General features: G+C 38.0%; 1 protein-coding gene across 4 annotated transcripts in view; it reads right to left on the minus strand.

Annotated features, from left to right (window-relative positions):
- Nucleotides 1-26588, minus strand: part of LOC112145203 (membrane-associated guanylate kinase, WW and PDZ domain-containing protein 3) — a 146040-nt gene that overhangs the window by 87940 nt on the left and 31512 nt on the right. The window lies entirely within an intron of this gene.

Consider the following 26588-nt stretch of genomic DNA (forward strand, 5'->3'; position numbering starts at 1 on the left):
TATATGCTAACTCAAAGTAAAGACAATTACCGTATTTTCCGGACTATAAGTCGCGTTTTTTTTCATAGATTGAATGCCCCTGCGACTTATACTCCAGTGCGACTTATATACGAATTTTTAATGAGATGAGATATGGACCGTAAGTCTAGAGTGCCCTCTTATGGTGATCTATGCAATTACTTTATTTACTTTAGTTATTCAGACGTGACACAGAGGTCGAAGAATTTAACGGATTTAGTGATATGGAGTGAGATTGTGTGCAATTAATTACAGTAAAGATACAAAGTTGATGAGTCCTTGAGGCTATAGTTAAATAATACTGTTATGTTATATAAATGCTACACCTTTTCGTTTTTTTCATGATGCTAATATGTGAATATGTGTTGACACATATTCAGCCTGTTTTCTATTCACTTATGAATGTTATAACTTACCTTCCAGGATGATGTAATATCGTTTTTTTCAACCAGTTTGTAAAATAAATTACTTGAAAAAAATGCGACTTATACTCCAGTGCGACTTATGTATGCTTTTTCTTCTTCATCATGCATTTTTTGTAAAATAAATTACTTGAAAAAAATGCGACTTATACTCCAGTGCGACTTATGTATGCTTTTTCTTCTTCATCATGCATTTTTTGGCCCCTGCGACTTATACTCCGGTGCGACTTATAGTCCGAAAAATACGGTAAGACAATGGTTTATAAACCTTTAATAAATCATGCAGCTTCTTTCCTTCTTTTGTTTCTAGCATTAAAACAAGACTTAAATCAAATGAGGTCGGTATCTGAAACAAAGGAACTATTTTTCACGAAAGATAAAGTTTTTGTCTCACCAACTCAAAAATAGCAAAAGTGCATTTTGTGGTGCTAAGCACTCACAACTTAATTGAACTTTTTAATATTCTGACTTTATTCCAAACTGTACAATGCTCTTGCTCGTTGAAAGTTAGCATTCCTACATGTCTTGCAGAAAGACTAGATCTCTTTTGAGAGTAGGGAAATTTCACTCCGATGGGGTAGAGTATGCATGGGATGCACAGAAAAACATTTAGCCAATAAGCTTGCTCTCTGTTTGCGCTAATGTTAGCTTAGCTTAGCTTACCTAGACAACAATCCCTCTTTTATGTTTCTCACTTTCAAGCTCCATTGGTGTGTCGCTATGGTACTCAAGTTTCCTGTAACTTCCTGTGACATCACTACTGACCCATATTAGCACTGCTGCGCATGTGTGTTAAAGACAATGGTACACACAGCATTAGAAAGCATGCACCGTAATTTTAAGACAAAAAAATAAAAAACGACTGATCAACTTTTGAATTAGTCGTCGACTATTTTAATAGTCAACATAGTTGTGACTAATCAAGTAATTGTGGCAGCCCTACTTCCTGTCATCCATCTGTTTACACTCCATTCTGTTAGCTTACAGCCCTTCACAACCTCAAGCCAACTTTTGCAGTGCAACAAATAGCTAGCAATATTGCAGCTGTCCAGCCGTAGAGTTCTGAGCCAGATGCCAAAAGGAAAACAAAGACACCAAAAGCACTATTTTCATTGGAGTGGATCTTAAAGTGCTCAGGAATGCCTCTAAAAATGTGAGTATCCATACATTCAAACAGGGCGCTGCAGTGGAGCTCTAATTGGAAATGTGTGAGCTAATCAAATGAAGGATGTGTGGAGTAATTAGGAGACTGAATGAGTTTAAACCAAACGCAGGTGTTAAAATTGCCTGCATGGGGTGAATCAATCTTAACAGGAGGCAGCACAAAGTACAGCGAAAAGTGTGAAAATTCAACACCACGTGCGGGTGTTTAAAGAAAAATGGCCTGTCTTCCCTGCACCAGAGAGTCAAACTCACCATCAACACAAATAAGGACATTAAAGACATTAACCCCGACTCACAACAACAGGCATTTGTCTCTGAGCATATCAGAGGAAAGAAGCAGCCTTCTGTGGCGCCGGTAATAAAACAAAAACGCATGGCCCACTGTCCCTGTGGTGGTTGTGATGGAGGCCAATAAAAGCCCTCTGCTTCAGTTGACCAACACATTCTTCATTGTCTGATTCATCACAACCAGAGGAGGCGTTGGGCTGCAGCACAGATCTACCCTGCAGCAGATGTCTGTGGAGCGTGACACCCTCTCCATCCACCATAACAAATGCCTCATAATGTAGTGATTACCGTCTATGTCCATCCAGGGAAGTCGGAACTGGATTTACTCCAGACCGTGTGCTTCTATAAAACTTAATGGATTGAAACATCTGCAGCAGACAGACTTTAGACTTCACCGGGGTTTTATTTGAGTTGGACTTTTGGCGCCATAATGGATAGCGTTTTCACTTCTAAATGCCATACTGCAATTTTTTTTGCCTCTAGAGTAAACTTTCAAGTCAGCTGTCTTTAGTTAACACAAAGAATCAATGCATCTACAGCATGGAGCCGTTTCCCACGAAAAGTGAAGGGGTGCATAAAAATAGTAAAGGAAAATATAGCCTATTTCACTGTGAATCATTTGATCTGGAGGCATCCAAACAGCATGGATCATGCGCATGCTTAAAAAAAAGTGTTGCTTTCAAGTTTGAGACTAGAAATTTAAATGCATAGGAGATGAGTTCTGCACTTGCCCACCCCCATGTTTCTCAGTATTCTTCACAGAAAGAGTGAGGGAATACTGAGACAACTTTAAGTAGGTCACTCCGAAATAAAAATGAATTCCAACGTAAAAAAAAAAAAGGGGGGGGGGGGGATGGCGAAGAGGGAGCTGACAAAGACTTCCTGTATTGATGATCCTCATGTGTCACTTTGAATAAAAATCTCAGTGATCACAAAAAAACACATTTTCATGTCACTCCTGAGACTATGAAGTGTTTTAAATAATATGTTTTTTAAAATGTTCAACACAGAAAAGCCTGGAAGTTGGGAGTTACCTCCCCAGACCACCCAGGAGACAGTCTCCATTGACCTGTGTCAGAATGACGGCAATAATCTGTGTAATAGGGCAATAACCATTAGATCCGTGCTCATTAATGTGATTTATGTAATTAAAGGCATATTTGCCATGTATGGACAAACATGAGCGACCTCTCTGTGGCCTCTTTTTGTCAGATCTGTGATGTAGTGTTGCTGTAACAGCTGTAAGAGACATAAAATGACTGTTATAGGCCTGGACACTGAGCACAGTAAGGGCAGAAAGGTCACTGGCATCTGCAGAGAAATCATCTGCAGAATGTTGCCTGGAGGAGTGGCTGCAACAGAGCTGAATATAGAGACCCATTTGTTCGGATTGAAGACTTTTTTTGGGTCTTATCAGAGGGGGCTTGAAATAGGTGTTTGTCAAACTCAAAATCTTGTCAGTAGATTTTCAAATATTTGCACTGTGAGGTCTGAGATGTTTCTCTCAAAATACAAAGTGTTTATAAATCTTAAGAAAAGACAAAGTATTGAGCGAAGTCCTAAGACTTGGTCTTAAAAGACACATCTGTCCAGTTATTGTTTCTGACTTCTAGGGTTTGCAGTTTAGACACAAACACAAAAAACACAAATTTACTTGATTTTTCAAGACCTACTGGGATAGAGAGGAGAGGGCAACTATTAGCTGTTATATCAGAACTGATCATTTTGCATCTCGCATTTAAAAGAAAAAAAACTTTTACAGCAGATGGTCTCTCACTGCAGGATAAACTGCCGCACATATGAGGGAACATAAATTGGAAACCTCCATTCCTCAGCTTTCGCCCACACCTTATTTCCTGGCTTTCCTAATACATTAATCAGTTCAAATTTAGTGTATAAAATGAAAAGAATAAAGGTGTGTACAGTCGTGAAAAAGTTTTGTATAGATTCCCACATATTTGTATACGCACACATTTAGTAGCAATTTTTTTAAACCAAGGAAGAACTCTGAGAAGCTCAAAAAGTTAAGGCTAAAATCGATCACATCACTACATTTTTGTGCAACCACTTCTTGTCTGCACGAGACAATTTTGGGTGCATCATTAAATTGTAGCCATGAAAGGAACCATTAGTTCTCAATGTGCTGGAAACACTGCAATCAAATGCGGGCACAGATAAAAGAGCAGTGACTCTCATGTCCTTACTTTTTTCGTGCAAGAAAAAAAAAATCATGTTCAATTTGTTGTAAAAACCTTTAATATTCAAGCTCCTGTAAAGACGATTAAAATCTGCTCAAAATGTGACTTGTCAGATTTTTTTTTTTTAAAGATCTCATGGGGATCTGCCAAGAAAACTGCAATCACACCACTTCTATTTTCACTCAAGGCTAAAATTTCAATATGCAGAGGCAACAAGGTTTTTTTTTCCCACTGCACAGCAAAGTTTCTACACACAGACATAATCCCCATCTTGCACCACCACTAAATAGTTTAACATTGATAGTCAGTGATGTTATAGTGACTGAGTGAGAGTGGGAGGGAGTGGATGAATGAGCAAGCACAAACATCAGAGTCTGACACAGAGGAGCAGCAAGAGGAGCAGGCAGGAGAGGTGAGGGAGACGGCTAATGGGGAGCAACAACACACGGCTGCTGCTCAGAGCTCAGTCCATTGAAAGAGATATGTGCTTCTTTCAGAGCGAAGCTGCAGGATGCCAGGCTTGTGAGGCAGACAGACAGCAGGCTGCATCCTAGTGGCCCCTGATGCATATTCATGCAGTCTGATTAATGGATCCCAATTCTGAGGGTGTTTTTCGATATGTTCAGAGACTTGAATATTACATTACTGAGATGTAAGGATGTGGTTTATTAACAGAGTCGCACACATTTGCAACTCATCGTAGTATTAATTAGTTTTTTTTCTAGAAAAGAGTCTGTACCCTGAGGCTCCAGAGCCCTTCATTGTGGCTCTCTGGTTAAAGAGAAATAAAGTTATTACTTTACTTTAAAAAGTAAATGTAAAGTATAAAGGAAGTAAATGAGTAAAAAAAACTAAAACTTTACACAACTCAACTGTCACACATCAAACTAAACATTTGGAAAGATTTTTGTATGCCATTTACCACAGAAAATCAACTGGAGGTCTTTGACCTCAACCCTGATTTAAGACACACCAAATTATAAGACATTATTTATATTTTTGAGAAACTCACAAGATTTTAAAGGGTAACCAAACAGGGAAGTTGGGGGCTAATTCCACCCACAGCCGAAATGTGAAAATCCAGCCAGAGGGGTAATTTATTTTTTAATTTATTAAAAATTTGGCAATGACCAACAAACAGCACTTTAGAGCTCCGCTTATAGAGGTCAACAGCCAAAAAAAGTAAAATTTAGAGTTTGGTTACCCTTTAGGTACCGCAGAGTATTAGGGCCAGTATACAAGCAATTTTTTTCTTCTTTTTAATTCCGACTTTAAATCTCGTAAATGCACGAGAAAAAAGTTGTAACTGTTCAGTTACAAGAAAAAAGTTGCATTATAATGACTTTAAAAGTAATAGGCTAAATTTACGACTTTTAATCTTGTAAATTTGCAAGATTACAAGTAATAAATTTACGAGAAAAAAAACTTGTAAATTTACAAGATTAAAAGTCGTAAATTTAGCCTATGACTTTTAAAGTAAAAAATATGCGACTTGAAAAATAACAGTTACAAGTCGTAAAAGTTGTCAATTTAGGAGAAAAAACTCGCAATATTACTTCTTTTTGGTGGCCCTAATACTCCTTCATATTTAGGTGATCCTTATGGTTCAAAAAATACTGTAAGGGTCACTGAATTAACTCTGATTCAATCTTGGTTAGTTAAATTTATATATTTCTAGCCAAGATGCACTATAAAACCGTAAGAATTTTATTTTATTTTTTAAAAAACCATTAACATTACTTACAACTACATTTGCTGCATTGAGATGATCTTACATGACACAGGTTGACTTTTATTTTGAAAGGAAGTTTTGTGAACCTTTGTCAAAAGTCAAAAACCATATCATATAAAATCTGTTTTAGTTATGCCAAAACACAACAGCTAATTTATATTTATCATAATCTGTGACAGTAACAGAAATAGTGTGTTTTATTTTTTTTTAAGAGTGACAAATAATACTTTTTGGCTAATACTGGGTCAGTAAGAAATCTTTCAGTGATGAAGGATGCAGAACCCTTTTCTAGAGCATTCTAGCTTAAAAATATGTTGCAATTCCTCAAAATTGATTAATAATTCAAATTTTTCATTATGCTGAACTTTTTTGGCCTGAAAGAAAACATTAAATCCCATCACTGTTGATTTTTAAACTTGTGTGCAGCCTTCCGCCATCATAACATCACTGTTGGCCTTTAAAGTTTAACTGCATCTTTGTGTAATAATTTTCTTTTTAAGTGTTTAGCATTTTTAAAATTCAATACATCATATTTTTAATTCTGTTTTACATGGCTGTCCAAACAAATCTGAATCTGACTGGTTTGCTTTTTAGATGATGAGGTCTTGTGGAGATTTCAAGCTAAGTAATAAAACCAAATTTGTTATCATGTTGCTGTTTGTGCATCATTCCAGACTAACACATGAGGAGAGTTAGCTGTAGATCAGTGAGCCAGAACAACACATAGGTTTTTTTAAAAACAGAAGTGAGAAATCTAAAATATTTTTCAATCCCATCAAAAGACTTTGTTTTTTTTTTCATCCCTGCTTCTTTTTTCTCAACATCACTGCTTGCAAACAGTGACAAAGAAGCTCTTATGTTGCATTCAAGCATCAAATCCAATTAGTAAAATGAAAATCCTCTGCTGGGGAGGACAGAGGCCAGCCAGAAAACAAACTCTTCTTAGCTCGCTTCTCAGCTGCACCAGCAGCAGTTGACCTGCCTACACACGGCTCCGCTGCTTCGAGTCTTGTCTCAGCTGTGTCATCTTCACTACCTCCAATTAGTGTCAAAAAGCAGCTTCATCACAGACGTGTCCAAAGTTTGCACACCGTACCTAATAACTGTCACCCTCTTGCTCGTAGTCCATTATATGTGTATGGGAGACGAATGTTGCACAAGCGACCCTGAGACAATTCTCTGGGCAGCCACCCAAGTCACTCCCACTGCTTCTCTACCTGCACATTGACTGGTTTGTTTGTGCTGTTTGAATCCATGCCAAGTTTCTGCAACGACATAGTACGAGCAGGCTGCACTTTAATCCGGAGCAGCTATACCTTTAAAGTCAGCACTTGTCTTTTGTATCGGTGCCCAGTGCGAGTTGGCACAACAACAACCTGAGAGAAGCTTGCCAGGCTCAGAGCAGGAGCACGAGCACCTCAGATGTGTCGGGAAAGGAGGGGATGGATACGCTGTTGGTGTGTGGCCCGCTGCAGCTCCCCACCCTGACTCTGACTTGAGCTTCACGTTACACAACCTTCTACAGCACACACATCTTTAAAACTCTTAAAAAGACTTGCTGTGGCGGCAGAGTGGTATCTTTTCTTATTAAAGTAAGCAACTTTCTTTTTTCTAGCTGAAGAAGTAAACAATGGCTGTGCTTCACAAGGGACGTGAGGGAAAATAAAGAGGAGTGAAGGAAAACAGAGGAAATGTCACCAAAAGAAGAGACAAAACCTTATTGGATTTATTTGTCTAACTCAACTCCTCAGATGAATCTCATTTATTGTGGCCGACAGCAAGGGAAGCGTACATCAAAGAGGAGCCCGACGCAGACAAAAGCCTTTTTCTTCATGATGAACAAAATGCGGGTCCTCTTGTGGAAACAATGAAGTTAAAGTTTCAGGGCAAACAAAGCAAGTTCAAGCAAAAAAAGACTCACAAATGAGTTACATTAAGAATAATTTCAGAGTCTGTGGAGTTGGAGAGGCATGGCTCAGCCTATACTGAGACTGAGGTTGCTGAGGTAGTCTCCATAAGTCCTACAGATGAGCATGAGGGACAATCTGAGGGAGTGGTTTTTCTTTTTAAAAAAGTGTGTTCCAACTAAATTAAGATAACATTCCTCAACTTCTCTGGTATTGTAGTATTGGAAAAGATTAAATGATAAGTAAACTGTAGAGAAACCACTTAATAATCCAATAAAGGGACATTGGGAGTAGAGTTTGGGGATTTGGGGATCTAACCCTTGCCTTTTGCAATTGTAGTACTGCTGGCATAAGTGAGCTGCTTGAATGTATCAGCCGGGATAGCCATCAGAGCCATCAGTTCTGAAGTGATGTTTTTTTTAAGTTAGAAACAGGTGAAACGTCCCCTCAATATTAGTAATGAGATCCTGCCTCAAGTTGTGGAATTTAAACATCTCAGATTTACACACGAGACAGTGAAATGGAAACCGTCAGTAAGAGGAGGGGCAAGCGAGGCTCTGCTGGTTGATGAATAGATTTTGAACCTCATCTATGAGCTCCAGGTTGTGAACTCACAAAAATGTTGCTTGTGTTAAAGTAAAAATTTAATATAAACATCAATTTTTCTTGCCTGTTTACTTTTGTTTTTGTGTGCTGCATGACGCCTGAGGCCAAACGTGATTCACTGAAATCATTGCAATTTTGCGCCCCCTCCAGCAGATGGTGCCTAGGCGGTTGCCTAGCTCGCCATTTCCTGAGTGTGTGTTTAGTATTTTCTCTGCATCCGATCCATCCCTTAAAGTGAGCTGCTGTCAAAACCACATGGGAAAACTGTTTGTTGCCGGTTTAACGTCCCCCTCCAATTATTTTTTGATCCATTTCAAAAGTCCTCCCAGCAGTCTTTTAATGAGATGTATGCAGTTTTTAGCAATTTTTTAAACTGTTGTTTTTATAAAAATGCCACAAAAACATGTTAAAAACACGATTTTCATCTGAGTGGGTCTTGAACCCTTTCAATCCAGTGTCAAGCAGGGACACAAAGGTCCCTTTTTTGACCCGACAGAATAACAGTCTCAGAGAAGATGCTCCATCACTCAGTCAATGAGCTGAAAAGGAAAAAAAAATCTCAGGTACAGACAGATGAAATAAGCTTTCCTTGCAGAGTGGCTGAATTTTCCCTCAGAGACTGGATGATGAGGGTCTCTCATCTGGGAAAAAGGCAAAGAGTAGAGCTGCTGCTACTTCACATTGAAAGGAGCAAGATGAGTTTGGGCATCTAGTAAGTACGGCTCCCAGAAGACTTATATGAGTTGTGGACAAAGATGAGGAGAGGTTGTGGAACATCCGAGACATGCAGGGGACATTATGTCTCTCTAAGGTTTAGTTGAGCCGAGTCTGGGTGGACACACTTTACGTGTACTGACAGGAGGACCGATGGCCTGGGATCTACCTAGCTGTAAGAAACAGCGGAGGACAAATGCAGGTGTTGGAGTTTTACCCTCTTTGCAGCAGCAAACCCATCTACCCTGAGTTGGTACTTAAGTGTAAAAGAAAAAAAATAATGAGAACGATAGCTGTATGTCACTGCCCCCAACCTGAATGTAGAGAGAGAACCTGGATGAATGGAGGAGTTATTAAGCCTTGTTTCCACTGAACAGTCCGGTACGATTCGAGACGGTATTTTAAGCGTTCCCATTGTAAAATAGACCATTAAACAGTTCCAACCTGTACCTCTTGAAGTCCTTAAAAAAATGGAAAGGGCTGTTGAGGCCGAGCCACTGTTGCCACCCGCTTATTGACCGAAAGTGATGACGACATTAGAAAGCACCAATATAGCGCTAAGCTAGCAATTCCGTTTTCCTCTTTACAGAGGTATTCTTCTTAGCCACCAACAATCTTTTTTCAAACAACACTAAATTCCTGTTATACACAATGTACAAGAAGTAAAGCAAGAATAAGACAAACTGCTGGATGACCTCCATTGTTGTTGCTTTTCTTGTCGTCCCACTAAAATGAAGCAATGACATGCTAGCGGTCTATACCACACATGTGCTGTGGAAACAACGCAGTGGGAGCGCGGCTTACCTGAGTGGAAACGCTCACCAGAATTAACTGGACCGTACCACTCTACTCCTTACTGGATCGGCTGAAGCAAGGTTTTACATTCACTGCCATCGGCAACGCGCGTTCAAGCAAAATTCCATGTTTCAGTGTCTCAATGCTCGTTTCGGGCTTTCACATTCGGAACTCTCCTGGTCACATGTAGCTACAAACATTTTTAAGACCACTCTCATTCTCTACGTACAAAACTGTTGAATGTGTGATGCAAGGTCAAACTTTGACTAATTAGGGTCTTGGAATAGGTAGTGACGGATGGATGGCGTCCCTTTTAGTTCATGGAAGTGCCAACCGTTTGAATATTGATCTTGCAGGAGAAATTAATAATTGTATAGCCAGAATTCTATGACGCCAAGTCTTTCATATATTGGAATTGAGCTTTGTAAGAAAAAACTGGAGCAAAATTCATAAGATTTGCAGCAGTTTTGACATTTTGCAACAAGCCTCTTCCAACTGTGGGTGGTGGATATGTGCAGTAATAGAGATAAAAATTATAGAAGGTGAAGCCCCTCCCTGATGGGCGGAACACGTTCAAGAATGTGTATTTCGTTTGTTCAAGGATGCACATCACATGCCAGTTGTGAATGTAGCTTTACAGTAAAAAATATACATATTTCTCAAATTGTATTTTCCATATATCACATTCTTTTGAATAAAAGTAACTGTTTGAAATGATGCATTTTCAATTCCTGGCCTCCGTACTCGAGTGGCCTAACGTTGAACACAACTTACTAACTAAATCAAGGTTCGTGTCTGAAGGAAGTTCTGAGGCTGTATTGGTGAGTCTCACCCAGCTGGCAGCACAGTAGTTTTTGCTCCTGCCCTGCTACACGGTGAAAGCCAGAGGCTTGTCAGTCAGGATTTAGCATATATCAAGATCCAGCAGTGAGAAGCAGAGAGCCTTCAGCTCTGCCAAAAAAAGCATAAACTTAATTAAGCCTTGCTGTACAAGGGGGTGTGCACTGTGAGGCCGGTAATGAAAACTAAATATCAAATACGAAATGGTCCAACAAGCAACTAAAACAATCTATGACAAGTTTCCCCATACGGCTCCAGAGGGAAGAGAAGATGTTACTGTCAGGATACACACTCAACGGAAGCCTACAGCCAAGGTATGATGTGAAGCTCCTAATAGTCTGAGAACTTTTGTAATAATCAAATGAAAAACAGAGAAACAGAAGCAGCAAAAGTACAGAAACAGCACTAAGTTGGACAGCAGACTGTTAATGACCCCCCAGCAAAAAAGATCCACACTTGACACAAACGGATAATATTTATTTATGTCATGAATAATATTCCGGCAGAGAGGTAGATCACAGCTGACAGCGGTAAGAGATCACTGCTGCAAAGGCTGAATCACACACATATCAAGTTCACACCTCTCAACACCACCAGCACTATCGTACAAAGGGCCTGTGCGATGCTCACAAGTAGGCAGGACTTACAAGACGGTTGTCCAGGCAGTAATAGTAACAATCGGCCCTTGGTTACCATGGAAACAACAGGTCAGGATTGGCTTCGGCAAACACCTGAGAGCTAGTCGCGTCAATTCTGATTATATCGCGTTTCTCTGGGATTTCACAACAAATAACTTGAAGCAGAACAGGCATAAACAAGTATTACCATAGTCCCAGGAATGCAGATCTGCAACAATTAGTCGAGATCGAACAACCTTCCTGCCCCAGAGAGATGCATGCAAACAAGCAGCACTGAAAGTAGAAAACCTTGGAACAAAAAAATATGCAGACACAAACGTGATGTTTGCCCATGAACACGTTTTAAAGTCTTTCTCAAGCATTTTTCAGGAAATACTGAAAGTCTTGTTGAAAGAATTTTTATTTTTTAAAAGTTGTATAATTATGGAAAGAAGAGCGTTACCTCCTTCAAAAAATTTATTTTTCAGATTTTTTTTTCCTTTTCAAGGTGATGCTAAATTACATGGAGTATTGGGTTATATGGTATGCTGCAATTTAGCAGCATTTGATCTAAAGGGGTTAAAGTTGTATGACCACATCACCAGCATTTACTACATAAACATTACTGCTTAAATCATAAGAGAAACCAAAGAACTCCAGCAAAGCTGACCACATCAGAGCTCCACACTAATTCCACATCTGAGAATACAGCTGTCACAGACCTTTGAATAAATTGCAAACTTTAAATGTGAAAATGATTTCTCTGATACGTTTTTCAGGTGTAAGCTGTTCACATTACTCACAAAACAATGATCTTGACATTCAGGGATTGTGCAAATTACTTCCAAACTGTATTCTTATATTCTTTTTGTTTTTTCTAAAACAGTTCTAGACCCCAAAGAAAACCCACGCATGCACGGGGAGAACATGCAAACCAACCAGGGGCCTTCTTGCTGTGAGGCGAGGGCGCTAACTAACCATTGCGCCACCGTGCAGCCACTTCCAAACTGTAATTTAACAGCAGTTCCTAGCAATATTACTGTCCCATATATATTGTGCTACTTGACGAATTCTTCCTCCGGCTTTTCCCTACCCTCCAACAGTAGAGGCATTTGGGGCTTTAATGATGTCTGAAATATTTTTTTAAGCGGAAGGCGTACGGAGTGTATCCCTCCACTGAGAGGGTGATCCGCGTCGCACTTCGCCATGGAGGAGAAGCGCGTTTCTTCTAGTGGGTTTGCTCTAAAGCACAGAAGTTTTTATTTTAATGTAAGTAATGACTTTTTGTTTTAGCATGACTTTTTAAAGTTTTAAAACCGATGTTGTGTAATGTTGTGCCAGCTAATGTAGATGATCGGCAACTATTGACGACATCATCGAGGTTTTTAATGTCCGAATTTGAGGACACAATTTTTCCCATATCTCCATGTTTATGTATGGTTGGGAGAACCTGTAGGGGTAAAGGAAGTTACTTAGAGTTACTTTCTTTAAAACAACAGTAAAATCCGAGCAAAGTCACTATGATGTAATAATTTCTACTAGCAATGTACTGTAGTTTATTTATAGTAACGTGAAAGCACCTGAAGCTAAATTAGAGGAACAACTTTCAGTTTTAGTCTGATTATCCATAAACACCATAACATATGCAAATACTTGGAAAAAAAAGGAAACCAAAAAGGGAAGTAGACCTGCTTACCTTAAAAAGACTGAAACAAAAACCCTAAAAACACCCTAAAAAAAGCAAGGACAGACAGCTGTAAGCACTATAATAATCTAAGACTAGACGTATATATTATTAAAGCACAAAACAAAGTATTTGATTCAGTCAAGCCCAACAGGGAATCTGGACCTGTATTTAAAAAATGAACAAAAATAGCTCAAAGGGAATGACCAAGAGAAGAATGGATTTGGATAGTGGCTTTTTTTCCCAGTAATGCTTTGTGATTTTGGCTTTGAACGTTTAAGTCACTGAACATGGGAAGAGTAAAACATGGCTGTACTGGACTGAGTTCCTCCGAGCGCTCATCATTTAATAGAAAAAAGTGTAATTCAAGAGCAAACTATAAAAAGAAAAGGTGCTTTAAATGAAATAAGTAAAGAATACATCCTTAGTATTGTGTAAGATTCATTTTGAACTTGAGTTATGCATTAAGACAGATTTTAATTACTCAATGAAATGTAACCCATTTTGAGCAGAACCTGTAGAATAGGTTTAACAGAAAATAGCTTGAAAAAAAAAAAGAAAAAGTCCTTTAATGGATTTACCTCCTTTAGAAGGCTGCTATTTGCAGAGACACATTGTGATGACCATTTCAATCCAGTCTCTTACATTAAAGCACCACTGATTCAAAATGAGGATTTTTTGCAGGAAGACGAACTTTAAAAACACAAAGAAGACACATGGAAACATTTCAATAAGTGCCTGAAAGTGCACAAAATTCCCACAAAAGACTTGTGTAAAGATTTTCCACAGAGAATGGCAAAGTTTGAGCAAACTACATGCTTTTGTAACATTTTGATGACATGGCAAGCCACTGTCACACAGGTGAAAAGGTAGAGAAATGCAACAAACCAGCGTATAACATAGAATCCTGTCTTCAGGGTGCAGGCAGAGGAAACAGCAGCAATGATGAGACAGCAAGTTGGATAAACAGGCTGGTGGGAATGGGAACATTATAAAGCCTGAACCCTCAGGAGGCTACAACAGAGGAAATGTTCGCTTTTCCCTGCATCCAGAACACGAACTGGAAACACATTTTACTGTAAAATATTATTTTGTTTCTCTGATGGTTTATTCTCATTTTGGTGTGACCGTTTGAGGCAATGCAATATTTGTTGACCCACAAGGCACCACAATAGGAGGAAACGACAGCTCTTGATCAAATCATGTGAAGTCGGCTTTAATTTTGTGCAGATTCTAAAAAAATGTATCAATCTTAGAAGTTCAGCAACACATGCAGACAGCTCTGTGAGCTGGATGGTAAAGGTGACTATAAAACAACTTTACACAGCAATCGCAGAATATTGGCAAAAGAAGATATACTTCATAAACTGCCACCTTTTCATTCCAATGATTCAGCCAGAAGAAAGAAAAGTATCGATGTACCTGCACTGTAGAAGGAGAGATCAAAGCCTGAGCTGACTGACAGCTCAGCTGCCCCACTGTGATATAAGCCAAGCTTCCCCATCCCAACGCGGTGCAGTTCACACAGCATAGTGCAGCAGAAAAGATGCCAGGAAGACACAACAAACAGGCTGCAGTTTGCACATTATTAAAGACCCACTCCAATCAAAATCCTGTTTTTGGTGTTTTTAACATGTTCTTGCAGCAATTTTTCTTGTGATGGAGAACATATAGATGATAATTTAAGATGGGTATTTCTTTATTCACATTATGATGGATCAGGAGTAGATAAAACATGAAAAAGATCTCTGTTGTGATGCAGCACCAGCAGGCCATTGGCTAGTTCTGATATATCCACTTGCAGACAAATAGATCCATGTGTGTCTTCATTTTCCTTGTCTGAGCTGGTATCTGCCTCAAAACTGTACGACTGAATAGTTTTTTGCTGCACTAATGTTAGGTTGGACTTGTGAGGGGCTGTGTGCTAGCGGGAGAGAGTGTAAACAAAGGGATAATGGGATATCAGCTGAGGCTTACCTCTGCCAAGAGTCTACCCCACAACTCAGAGGCAGGGGCGGAGCTAGAATACGTTACATGGGGAGGCGGGGCAGAAGTCTTTGAAGGATGGCATATTAGATCAGTAAAGTGGAAGACTGTTACAAATAAATTATTAAAAATACACATTTATCTATATGTTTTTTATATTATTTCAAAAATATTGCTTGTGCAATATTTGGAATGCTCAAAAAAGTTTGCATTGATTTTTTTCATATTTTTAATGATATTAATAATGATACAAAAATTGGGGGGGCAAAGCTTTTTGCTGGGGGGTAGCTGCTATCCTTACCCCTCTGTAGCTCCGCCCCTGCTCAGAAGCAAATTTCTGATGAACTAATGCCAGATCACAGAAACTATTTTCCTAAAAAACAACACAAGTTTTTTTTTTTTATGGTTAAAAACTCCAATATCACAATCAAAAGAACACTGGGAACAATTTTATGATTGAAACTAAAATATAGTTGGAGTGGAACTTTAAAATGATAATCAATAGAAAAAAATTCAGGTAAAGTGTGTGCCATCACATCAAAGAAGTCTGTGTTAATTCTTAAGTATTCCATTTATAAACAAAAACTGAAAAAATAACTTTATATTTAATTGTATTCCCAGTCTAATTTAAAAATACAATCTCATTTTGCACATTTGAAGCCATATATTGAGGCAGTATATGGAAGGCACACCTGTACAGTATTAGTCCTAACAGAATTATATTGGCTCACAGTGTATTTTTGTTTAATTTAGACAACCTATTTTAATAGCTTAATTGAAACTGCACGGTTAGTTTTCCATTTCATGCATTTTAATTCAATTTACTTCTGCCTGGCTCCAATCCGAGTTTAAATGCGTGTTGGTATGTCGACAGTTTTCTGCTGGTGGGTGTGTTGTTGGTATGTTTGTAAAAACACAAACGGCAAGAAATCATCACAATATTTTCTTTGGTGCATGTTGGAGGAGGGGGCTGTGTCCCTTCAGTGTTTCCTTCAACATTAACTAACATCGCACTACATTTGCTGTATATATAATTGTTTTATAAGCATATGGGTGCAAAGTAATAAATGTTCAAGAGACCAAAACAAATTTCCTTTCACATGCTTGGGTTTTTAAAACTCTGCATTTTTCTAATAAATGCTGGCAGCTTGAATTAAAATCTAAGTGTGATAAGGTTGGGGTTGCCATGGTAACAGCACACTTCCTCAGATGTGGAACAGAAGGAAGAGACACGTCCCAGAGTGTAATTCTAACCTCGCATGGTAAAAGTAGCCCAAGCTGATTTGAAGCTTCGGCAATAATGATCATATGCCAATAGCTGTACGGGAGACACAAGGAAGCTGGAAAATGCCAAAAGCTGTTTTATGATTTTGTTTTAATGATCTCAAAAGTTGCTGTGGTGAGTGATACTTCATTACTGTATCAGAGAACTCAAATCAAACCAATCGTCTTTTTTTATTGGTTAAAATTATGCTAAAATATGATTAAGCAGAGTCCTGAGCATTCACAGGCTATTTAATTACTGGAATCATTGCAGGCATTTGAGCCGCTCCTTTGCAATCAAATGAACGGTTTCCACCAGTCAACCTTAGCAACATGCTGTCTTACAATATGCTCCATTCCAGGAAGATCGCTCAGAAGTTCATCCATGAAAATTCTTCTGAATTTGATGCTTCTGTTTAGTCAATAAACACTTTGAGTTGCTAGTAGACAAACAACAGACTGACACATTTAAACAATGATCAATTAATAATACAATAAAAAAGCCAGAGAGCTGGTAATGTCACATCCATGATCCACATGCAAAGAGGTTGCAGTGGTCTAGGAGGACATCACTGCCTTATTTTATTTTATTTTATTTTTTTTTGTGACACTGGGAAAATCTTAAGACTTTTCTGAAGTTTTTTGCTGAGAGACAAGCATTTTAAAATCTGACACCAGCTGCGAAATTTCATTTGATCTGAAAAAGATCTGAGCTTTTTGTCCATCCTTCCTGTCAGACGGCGATGGTAGAAGTCTAATTAGGCAGATGAGTCACTGGAGGAGTTCTCTGCATACTTTAATGAAGCCAAAAATCTGGAGCTCTCCAGCGTCTGAACAACATTGACGGCAGGTTATTAACACCTCTACATATAAGAGCTCAATCAATTAACGCAAGATGAAAAAGAATACTGGAACCGTGCCTAATTGAGCAGGCAGGTGATGACAAACAGCCATTAAATGCTCTCATCTGATGATCTGGAGGTGAAGACTATATATCCTATGTAGAGTCGGCAGTGTCCTATCAGAGTTGATTAGATTGAAAGCCAAAGGCTGCACACTCAAAGCGCTGTTGACAAGTGTCTTAATAGCTTCAGCTGACAGTCAGACCTGCTGGCTGGGAGAGTGATTAGTGATGATGATTGTCTGCTTTCCTTGACATTGCAATAACTTGGAGGACGAAAAAATGATGCAGAGGAGTTTTATGAGAAATAAGCGGCACCTCAAACTCACTGGCAGTGTCAACATCCAGGTTGGAGAAGTGAGAATGCATTCCATGATGCACATTCATTAAGAAGATGAAAAAAGTAAGATTGTCTTGATAGAGGTAGATGGAGCGAAAAAAAATTTACATTTCAGAGGAAATGAAGTACCCAGGTCTCAGTAAAATAGGTATAGCCTTTTTTATTACACAGGTGAAACGCTGTATTCTCTTCTGTCGGTGCTTCTCAGGGATGTCTCTGTGGAATTGCCAGTCAAGTCTTGCATTATCTCTCGCAATTACAAGTGTGAAAAGCCACATTTTCAACTTCCATAAGTATAAAGTACTTTCAATCACAAAGGTTATTCTTGATGATGTTATTGCTGTGATCCTGCTGTTTTATGAGGCTTTCTCTGAAGTTTGCACCCAATTCAGCAGTTTATTGTAAAGCCTTTTTAAAAATCTAATATAAGACCCTAGAAAACTACTGGTTGTTGATATATTTGTACAAGGGATATATTAGGTCACCATTTTTTTTTTTGTCCTCCCCTCCCATAAAAAAGGCTGGTTAAGCGTCCTTATTGTTTTGCCTCTTTTTTATTACAGTACTTTTTAAGATGGCACAGAAGTGGAAAAAAACATTTTTCTCTATCCCAGTACCATACATTTCATGCATCAAATAAGAGTGAAAAGAAGTCAGAGCATACAAAAACTGCATAAATAAGACATATTTTCCTCTGCATTGAAGCAACAAAGTAGTATTCCCCAAACAGACCATTTTTATCTGTCAAAAACTGGAACAAGTCTGCTGGTTTTTATTGATTTTCAAAGTAAAATCCAAAGATGATTCCTAAAACTTGCTGTTTTTCTACAGTACATTATAATAAATATATTTGTTGGCTGATTTAGTTAGAGATCCATTCCAATAAAAAGGGTGTTCTAGTTGCATTTTTCTCGTGATGCAGGACATATATAAAAGAATTTAAGATTCAAACTGCATTTCTTAGTATTTCTTAATTCAAATTGTGATGAATCAAGAGCAGTCAAAAAATGTTCTTTGAGAAAGCTCTCTTTGTGATGCAGCAACTGAAATGTGCAGGCCAAAGTCTGAATGCTCCGCTCTATTCTGATGCATCCACTTGCAGACAAGTAGATACATTATTCTCTTTTGCATCTTTGTCTTTTTTGTTGCACTGGGCATGTTTTCTTTGGATTTTGAGGGACTGAAGGCTAGCGGAAGAGTGTAAGAAGGAATAATAGGATATCAACTGAGACTAAATTCTATGCTAACAGTCATGTGCACAACTCAGATGAACTCCTGTCGCTCTGCAAAAAACTTTATCCTAGGAATAAGACACTGTTTTTATTTTTTTTTCTTAAAGCTCCATGATCTCGGTTTGCTTTTACAACAGATCAAACTACGATTGGGGTTGGACTTGAAGGAGTGAAGGGTTGTAAAACTGAAATTAAAAAAAGTGATTGATGGATTGATTGACAACTGGCAGGCAGATGGGGATTTGGATTAGTGATATTTTGAAGTCCTTCCTGCTTCCTCTTTCATCTCATCTCCGTCTTTACAGCTCCCCACAGACAAAATAAAAAAGGGTTTCATGTTGGGGCAAGCTCCAATCCTGGCAGTTTTAATCATTGTGTTTATGGGAGCCCAACAATCAGGTAATGACTATGACTCAGTGAGCAGAGCAGTCTTCTTTTAAAGGATCAATGATCAATACCAAACTATACAATATGTCAAGAACGGAGCTGGAATATGACAGACAGAACTTTGCAAGTTAGAAAATTTGATTTTCATAAATTGCATATAATATAGGTTGTAAAAGCTTTCTATAAGTGTGGGGCTAAATGGATGACTGACAGATAATTTAGAAAAGCACTTAGTTGAATATTATTTCAAAAATCTTTGACATCAACAGTAAAGCTAAGACCTTTTATAAGCTTTTTCTAATGACATCCCAAAAGCAAAGTTAGCAGAGCTCAGAGGCTAACATTTTGGACAGGCTGTTCGCGTTTTTTTTTTTTTTTTTTGTCCACCAAGTACTTTGACACCTATACTTTCACTTTTACGACAGCAAAAGCGGTCACTATGGTAACAGAAAGACCTCAACTGTACCTGTGAGACTTACATGGAGATAAGTGAGCCCAGAAACTAAAACAACATCCATTTGAAGCTCTAACATACACATAAGTGCAGATTCTTACACGGTGGGTGACTGTCATTTCCTGGCTAACACAGTTTCCATATACCCAGCAGTCTCTAAAGGAGGATTTCTGCCTCTGGCTACCTCCACATGGACAGGGGAACTCTCTCTTTTTTTTTTTTTTTCGACACACCCCAGCTGACGCTGCCTGTCTAATGAGATTATGCCCAGCTCCTGGAACATTTACTCAAGAGTGAATGGGACCAATTAGTCCAGCATCTTCCCCAAAGAGAGACAATTACCATAGCTCAAGTCATTGTGTTTCAGTCTCTAAGGTGGTAACAAACATACCTTTGGAGATGGAGCTGTTCACAGCGCCTCTGGTCAACTCAATATCATGCAACATGGTGGAGCTAGGGCTGCTGCAGGAAATGTTCTTTTCTATTTGTACAATGAAATGCTGCTTTGAGAAATTACCATTGAACAGAATCCACAGGAATAAAGGATCATAGAGTCAATGTGGTTAACAGGCAGAGAAGATCGCTCAACCTCAAAAGCCAGAATAATAAGTCAATTTTCAGACTACCGTGCAAAGCAGCAGACTCCAACAAAATCCAGTATTAGCTTGGATTCAAAAGTTACATATGTATTTTTTTAGAGATGTACCAATAAATTGTGAAGGAGTTTGAATTGAACAATTTACCACATGACTGACCTGGATGACCGAATATTTTTCTTGTCAGTGGGCTATTTGTTGTTTTGGTCTCTGTCAATTGTCTGCTGACAGTTTAAATAAAGTTATAGACCAAACATTGAGGTCATGTGCAAACTCCCAAATACCCAAACTACGACAAAATAGCTAGCCAAAACGTACATTTCTAATAAATGACTTTGCTTAATTCAAGAATCCAAGAATTAAACAATTATGAGGTTAATTGAGTTTTTTGGGGGTGGTTATTTTTACATTTTTTTTTTCAATTTCATGCTTTTCAATGACACTAATTCTTTGCAGATTAAAAAGAGAAAAGAAAAAAAATATGTAAAAAAAATTCTCGAGGAAAAAACAGAAACAGCATCAGTATGTAAGTGGGAGATACAGTATCAGGAAGATATGCAGACATGTCTGAGTATAGCTGTACAATTCAATGTACCATGTTCTATTATAATTCCATCTTAATTAGGCAGAAACCAACAAACTGTATCACAGTTATGATCAATATTTGCAGTCCCTATTGACGCAGTCTGGACAAAGTGTTGGTTGTTAGGACGTTAAAGTATTGATGTCAGGCAGCGAATCAATCATAGTGTGAAAAAGCATTGGCACACGATATGAAATATTTGTTTTCCAAATTGATCAATCACTCTTTGTTGCTGTCGGGACACCTGTGGCCCTGCACTCTGGTGTGCCGAGCATGTCCAGTCCCCAGCAGAGCTGCAAACTCAAACTTGTGGCTCTACGACAATGCTCCGCGAGGACAGCCAACCCCACAGATTCCCTGCTGGGATAGAGTGAGGGCAATTTTCTTGGTAAACATGGATTTCTGATATATGTAGTGAGGTTATGTGCTTTCTTTTTTGTATGTTCCTTGAGAACTAAAGCAGCTTTAAACTTATTGAGAGCAGAGTGGCTAAAGTATCCTACATCTTGTTTGAGAGTGTTGATGTCGACATCTTTATTCTTCCTCTGCTTTGCTGAGGGGCTGATACAGGCTCTCACCAGAATTGTGCATGGCTTCAGCTTAACCGTACATAACGCAGCCAGTTCGTCTTTGAGCACAGACTTCACTCACTGCTTCAGTCTAAGAGCCAACGCAGCCTCTCTATTCTGAGCCTCATGCTTGGCTAGCCTGTCTGGAAGTGTCTGATAGCCTGACACAGCATCGTGGAAGCTACTGCAGCCTATGTGACATGGAGACAGAGCTGCTAGAAATATGAATATATTCATGAAACACCGGCAGAAAGTGAGAACAGCTCAGACTTCATAGCTTGCACATCTTGTAAAAAAAAAAAAAGTACATTTAAATGTTTGCAGTGCATGTACATGTAACCATTTTTTCTGTAAAACTTATCGTCAGAAACAACTTTTTTATGATATATTGAGGGTTTGATTATGGTCTTGTTTTATGAAGAAATTTGTTTTAAGTGTTTATTTGTATGACTAAAAGCAGTATTTTTTTCTACTTTTTTTTTGCATTTTTAAAAATGTTAAAAAAAATGTTTAAAATATGGTTCAATCTCATGCTCATTCTGTTAATATTTTCTGCACTGTAAAATCCCCTTAAAAACCTCAACTTTGAATTCAAAACCAACAGTGAAGCTTGATGTTGAAGCAATTTTGAACACTGTTAAAATATTTGGTTGAATGTTATTGTGAATATGCTAACAAGGCTAACATGTAGCCATGTCGGAGTGTATTTTCTTTTTACATATTAACAAGGTTAGCAGTTTTATGGGTTGCAAACAAGGTTGGGAGTTACAGGTAATGTGAATATAGTATGCTAATGTGGCTAACGTGTTGCTTGTTCCAAGTTCGAGAGTGATTGTGAATGTAGTTGTCTAATCGACTCTTGTTGTCTCACTTAATGCGCCTTATAATTCGGTGCACCCTATGACAAAAGTTCAAAAACAGACCACTCATTGACTGTCTTATCTTACTGTATCATCTGGTAAGTTTTATTGTGCTTAAAATACAAATACAAATTCAGACCCTTATGTCAACCCCTATCTTTATATTGCCCTGAAAGTATATAAAGATTTTAAAATAAAAGAGTTAATGCATTTCTATATAGCTTATCTTTATGTGTGTTAAAGGCATGATACTTTTTAATATAACATATCTGTATTTTACTACTCTATTCTTCCAGTCAGACTGTTACCCGTTTGCAATAAGTTGTTATTAAGGAACAATTCTCGTCTAACCAATGTGTTAAAAATGTGTCTTGTAGGGGGCATTGGGTAACTATGGCAACTGAAGGACCAAAAACACGGTGCTGTCAGGTATTTTTACAAACTTCACTTGAAGAAAAAGTGCACAGAAAAAATTTGCAACAATACTTTTTTTTTTTTTCTTTTTACTGATAGCCTTCCTTACCTTTGTGATCAAGTGTGATCTGGAGTTATACGGATAAACTCCATGTTCCTGTTTTTATATTCACTGCCTCTAGTTCTCCTTGTAATTGCAAAGACAGCCCTGTGCTCTCTGGCACTAGCTCTTTTCAAACTCCCTACCACTCTTGTGTGAATTTCAAGAGCTATGTTTCCACTTTAAGGTACTTACTTCAGAACTAACAGCAGCAAGACATAAGGTAACATTACAGACAAGCAGAAAAATGTTCCCTCCTCCATCACAGCCCAGTGTAAGATACAGCAGTAAAGAGATTTCCGGACTGAAAGCTGGTCACTGTAATTGAGACCAGCAAATCTCTTTTTATAGTATTAAGAACTTAAGTTTGTAGCTAGTTACTCTGGGATGTTATCAGGGGATAAGCAGATTACAGTCCCCAAAATCTGTATGCTCAGTAAAGCGGGAACCTTACAAGGTAGTCATTTTTAGGATGCAATTTTCAGTGACAAGGAGCTAAATAGAACTTGTTTATGCTGCAAATGCAAAATAAAAATGTGATAAATTTCAAGAACATTAAAGGAGAATTGATGCAACTCTCTTAAGAGCTTCCTTAATGCGATCTCGCTTTAAAGACAAGAGGAAAGGCCTCCCCCTGTCTTGACATTGACTGGCTAGGACAAGGCTCATCAAATCCCCTGTCTGCTGTCAGAGTAAAGAGGAAGGAGGTCGAGTGGTGAAGTGACAGGTGTTTAGCTTTGAGTAGAGAAGCTCTCTGGACAGAGCCCTCAGGACAATTACTGGCCTCCTAGAGCCCATTTAGAAAAATGCTTACATGGAGATGATGAGAAAATCTACCTTCAGGCGCCACGACTCCCAAAGATTAAAACACCATATGGAGAAGAAGTCAATTTGTACAACCTTAAAGAACAATGTTTATGTCCTCCAATTGGAAGAAAATAATGGAAACATACAACTAATCAGTTTATGTGTTGTATTTAGTGTAGCTGATGTTGTTAAACATCACAATGTGTTGAGTCTACCTTTGTTAGTTGTATTAATTTAAAGTCTAGTAGGCTCTTTATGCAACTAGAAAGGTCTTGAGCCTAAAGTTGACTAATAATAATTGGAGTAATCCAGCCGAACAGTTTGTAGACAGATGCCTGGAAAATAAAGATGTACATGGATCTTTCCAACAATTCTAGCACTACATTAAAGCTACAAGCTTTTTTACACTACATGTTTTCATCTGCCATTGATTCCCAATGATTTGAATAAAGGAATACTCAGAACTACAATTATAAGCGTAATTTTCTTCACGTCATCCTTCATGATAAAAATACTATAAGAATATGTTCAAACACCATAAAGCGATTTTTATTGAAGTGGGTCTTTATGATTGTGAAATCACGTGTCTCCATAGTATTGGAAAACGTGAAGTCGCACATGCTTACTCTCACCACAGGGTCAGCAGAAGCCCCTCTGATCCATCTTCCTTCCCAACACAGATTCCTGATCTGATTAGAGATTAAGCAAATCTCATCTTGTTTTTAGAACATCAAATTCAGATTCAACCCCCCAGCGTGAAAGACTTCCATCATTTTATTTTATTTTTTTCAAATCTAAAGAAATAAGCGGAAAAAAAAATCCTGTTAGATTATTTTTAAAAAGGTTATAAAGTTTTAGAGAGGAAAGATGTTGTTATTCTTTCACAAGCCAGTAGCTTCTCCATAACCACACAGTGATGATGATCCAGCAGTGGGAATATAAGACCAGACACTGCCATTGTGATTCCCAATATTTTTTAATGAGTGTCCCACTGCCTATGTAATCATCCTCTCAACCTGCCCTCCAGCTTTTACAGAGTAGAATTTAATTCAGGTTCCTCATCTGAGGGGCCGAGTTTTGCCATGTGAAGAACACACAAAAATACACACTGCACACACTTTTCCTCCATTCACACTTATGGCTTCATTTCTCTTCATGGATCTTCCCTGCTGGAGCCTCAGACTCCGAGTAACTTTATTATCTGATCTACCATCACTGGCTGCTCTGGATGTGGTGGGTGGGAGCCATACATATTAGAACCGTTTATTAACTTGCATTTAAAAATGACTGCTGATACAGGCAACAAGAAGCAACCCTGTAGTTTATAAAGAAATTAACAAGACTCCATCATTTCATAAAAATCTGGCTTAGTCATGATTAGTGGTGGTATTTTTAATCTACCTCACATTTTACTGACCTCAAATTAATAAGTTAAAATTGATCTTTTAATATAGCACCCTAGAAGTTAATCTACAAGGCAACAAACAAGCAAATGTCTACTGAGTTTGAACATTGCTTTTCTTTAGCAGTCGATTGGGCACATAAGAGTTTCTATTTTGGGGATTAAATGCCCACAAATTACCTTTTTCAAAGTTGAGTGACGTGTAAGGACTCAATTAAAATTGAATTTCCAGGTTTACACAATGTTAATCTGTCAGTTTAAAATAACACAAAATCAGCAATAGGAATTTCTGCACAATCACTTATTTAACTAAAAGAAAACAAAAATTCATTTAATTTAACAGTCGTGTCTAAAATGTATAAATAAAGGTATTGTAGTGGTTTGAATCCTGAGTTTGGATGTTTTCTCCATGCATGAGTAGGATTTCTCCAGGCTTCCCCAATCCATAAACCAGTTTGTTTCATGGGTTGATTGGTGACTAAATTGTCCCTTAAGTATGAACTTTGTTCTGTGATAGACTGGCGACCTGACCAGGGTACATCCTGCCGATGCCCTAAAGTATCTGGGATAGGCTCCAGCAACTCCCAAAGCTCTGCACAGGACTGAGCGAAAATAGAATCTGTGCTAAAAGTCAAGTTAAAGAATCTCACCAACAAGATTTTGGTTTAAAATGTATTACTGTCTTTTTTTTAAATCTTGTAAGTTAAAGTATTTTAAAACTTTAAAATGTTTCCCTTCCTTGGGTGACATAAATATCGCATTTTTCTTGGTATCTATTTAAAAGTAAAAACCTGAATATTGATAGACATTTTTTGACTCTGGAACATTTTTAAAATGTATTTTAAAATTATGTCTTAATGTTCTTTTTTTAATTAATTACAAATCTAATTTCATATTAATTGCATATTTTATTTATTCTTGTCTATAGGATAAATATGAACAAGTTAAAAGTGATGTTTAAAAAATATAAAATTAATATAGACAGAATTATCTAAAAGTCCTAAAGCACAAAAATGTGAAGCAAACTCAACTCCAGTGAAATAAACACTCAGGTGGAGAGTTTATGATTAAATCATGAGAAAAGATTTTAGGATTTTTACCATTCAGTGGGACAGCTGGTGTCAACAGTAAGGTTAGAGAGAGGAAGTTGAAAACACTCTTTTTCTTTCACTTAAAACAAATGTATTTAAGAAAAAAATGATCTAAAACAGGTAAAAAAAAAGAAGAAGAAACAGGGAAGTTTGGCAGCTGGGGTCCAAGCAGTCTTTTCAGGCATTCATTATTTAGAGTGTCTAAAAATACATCAGAGGCTGGTTCCCTTCCAGCACATGGGGAATCTGAATTTCACAGCATCCAACTCTGAGCTGCTCAGTCTGGGCTGACAAGCTGCTTCATCTACTGTACATCAAGGTAAAACATATGTGCTCATACACGTATATCACAGATGCACAAACAGAAGTGACATCTAGTTAAAAAAAAAAAGAAACTTAGTTGGGGGAAGGTAAAAGTGAGACATCAGTGACGTTCAATTAAGTTTTGTAGGGACCTGTGTTGCAAAAAAAAAAATTCTTACTGAATATTTAAAGATATTTAACACACGGTTGCTTGTGCAACCACTTAATTAACACCAACAGCACAGCAATGTGACTTGATCATTTGTATACAAGAAAGAAGAACTTGCCACACCAATGAAAAACTGCCAAGTGATC

This window comes from Oryzias melastigma, linkage group LG5 (assembly GCF_002922805.2).
Source record: "Oryzias melastigma strain HK-1 linkage group LG5, ASM292280v2, whole genome shotgun sequence".
In the NCBI taxonomy this organism is placed as follows: Eukaryota; Metazoa; Chordata; class Actinopteri; order Beloniformes; family Adrianichthyidae; genus Oryzias; species Oryzias melastigma.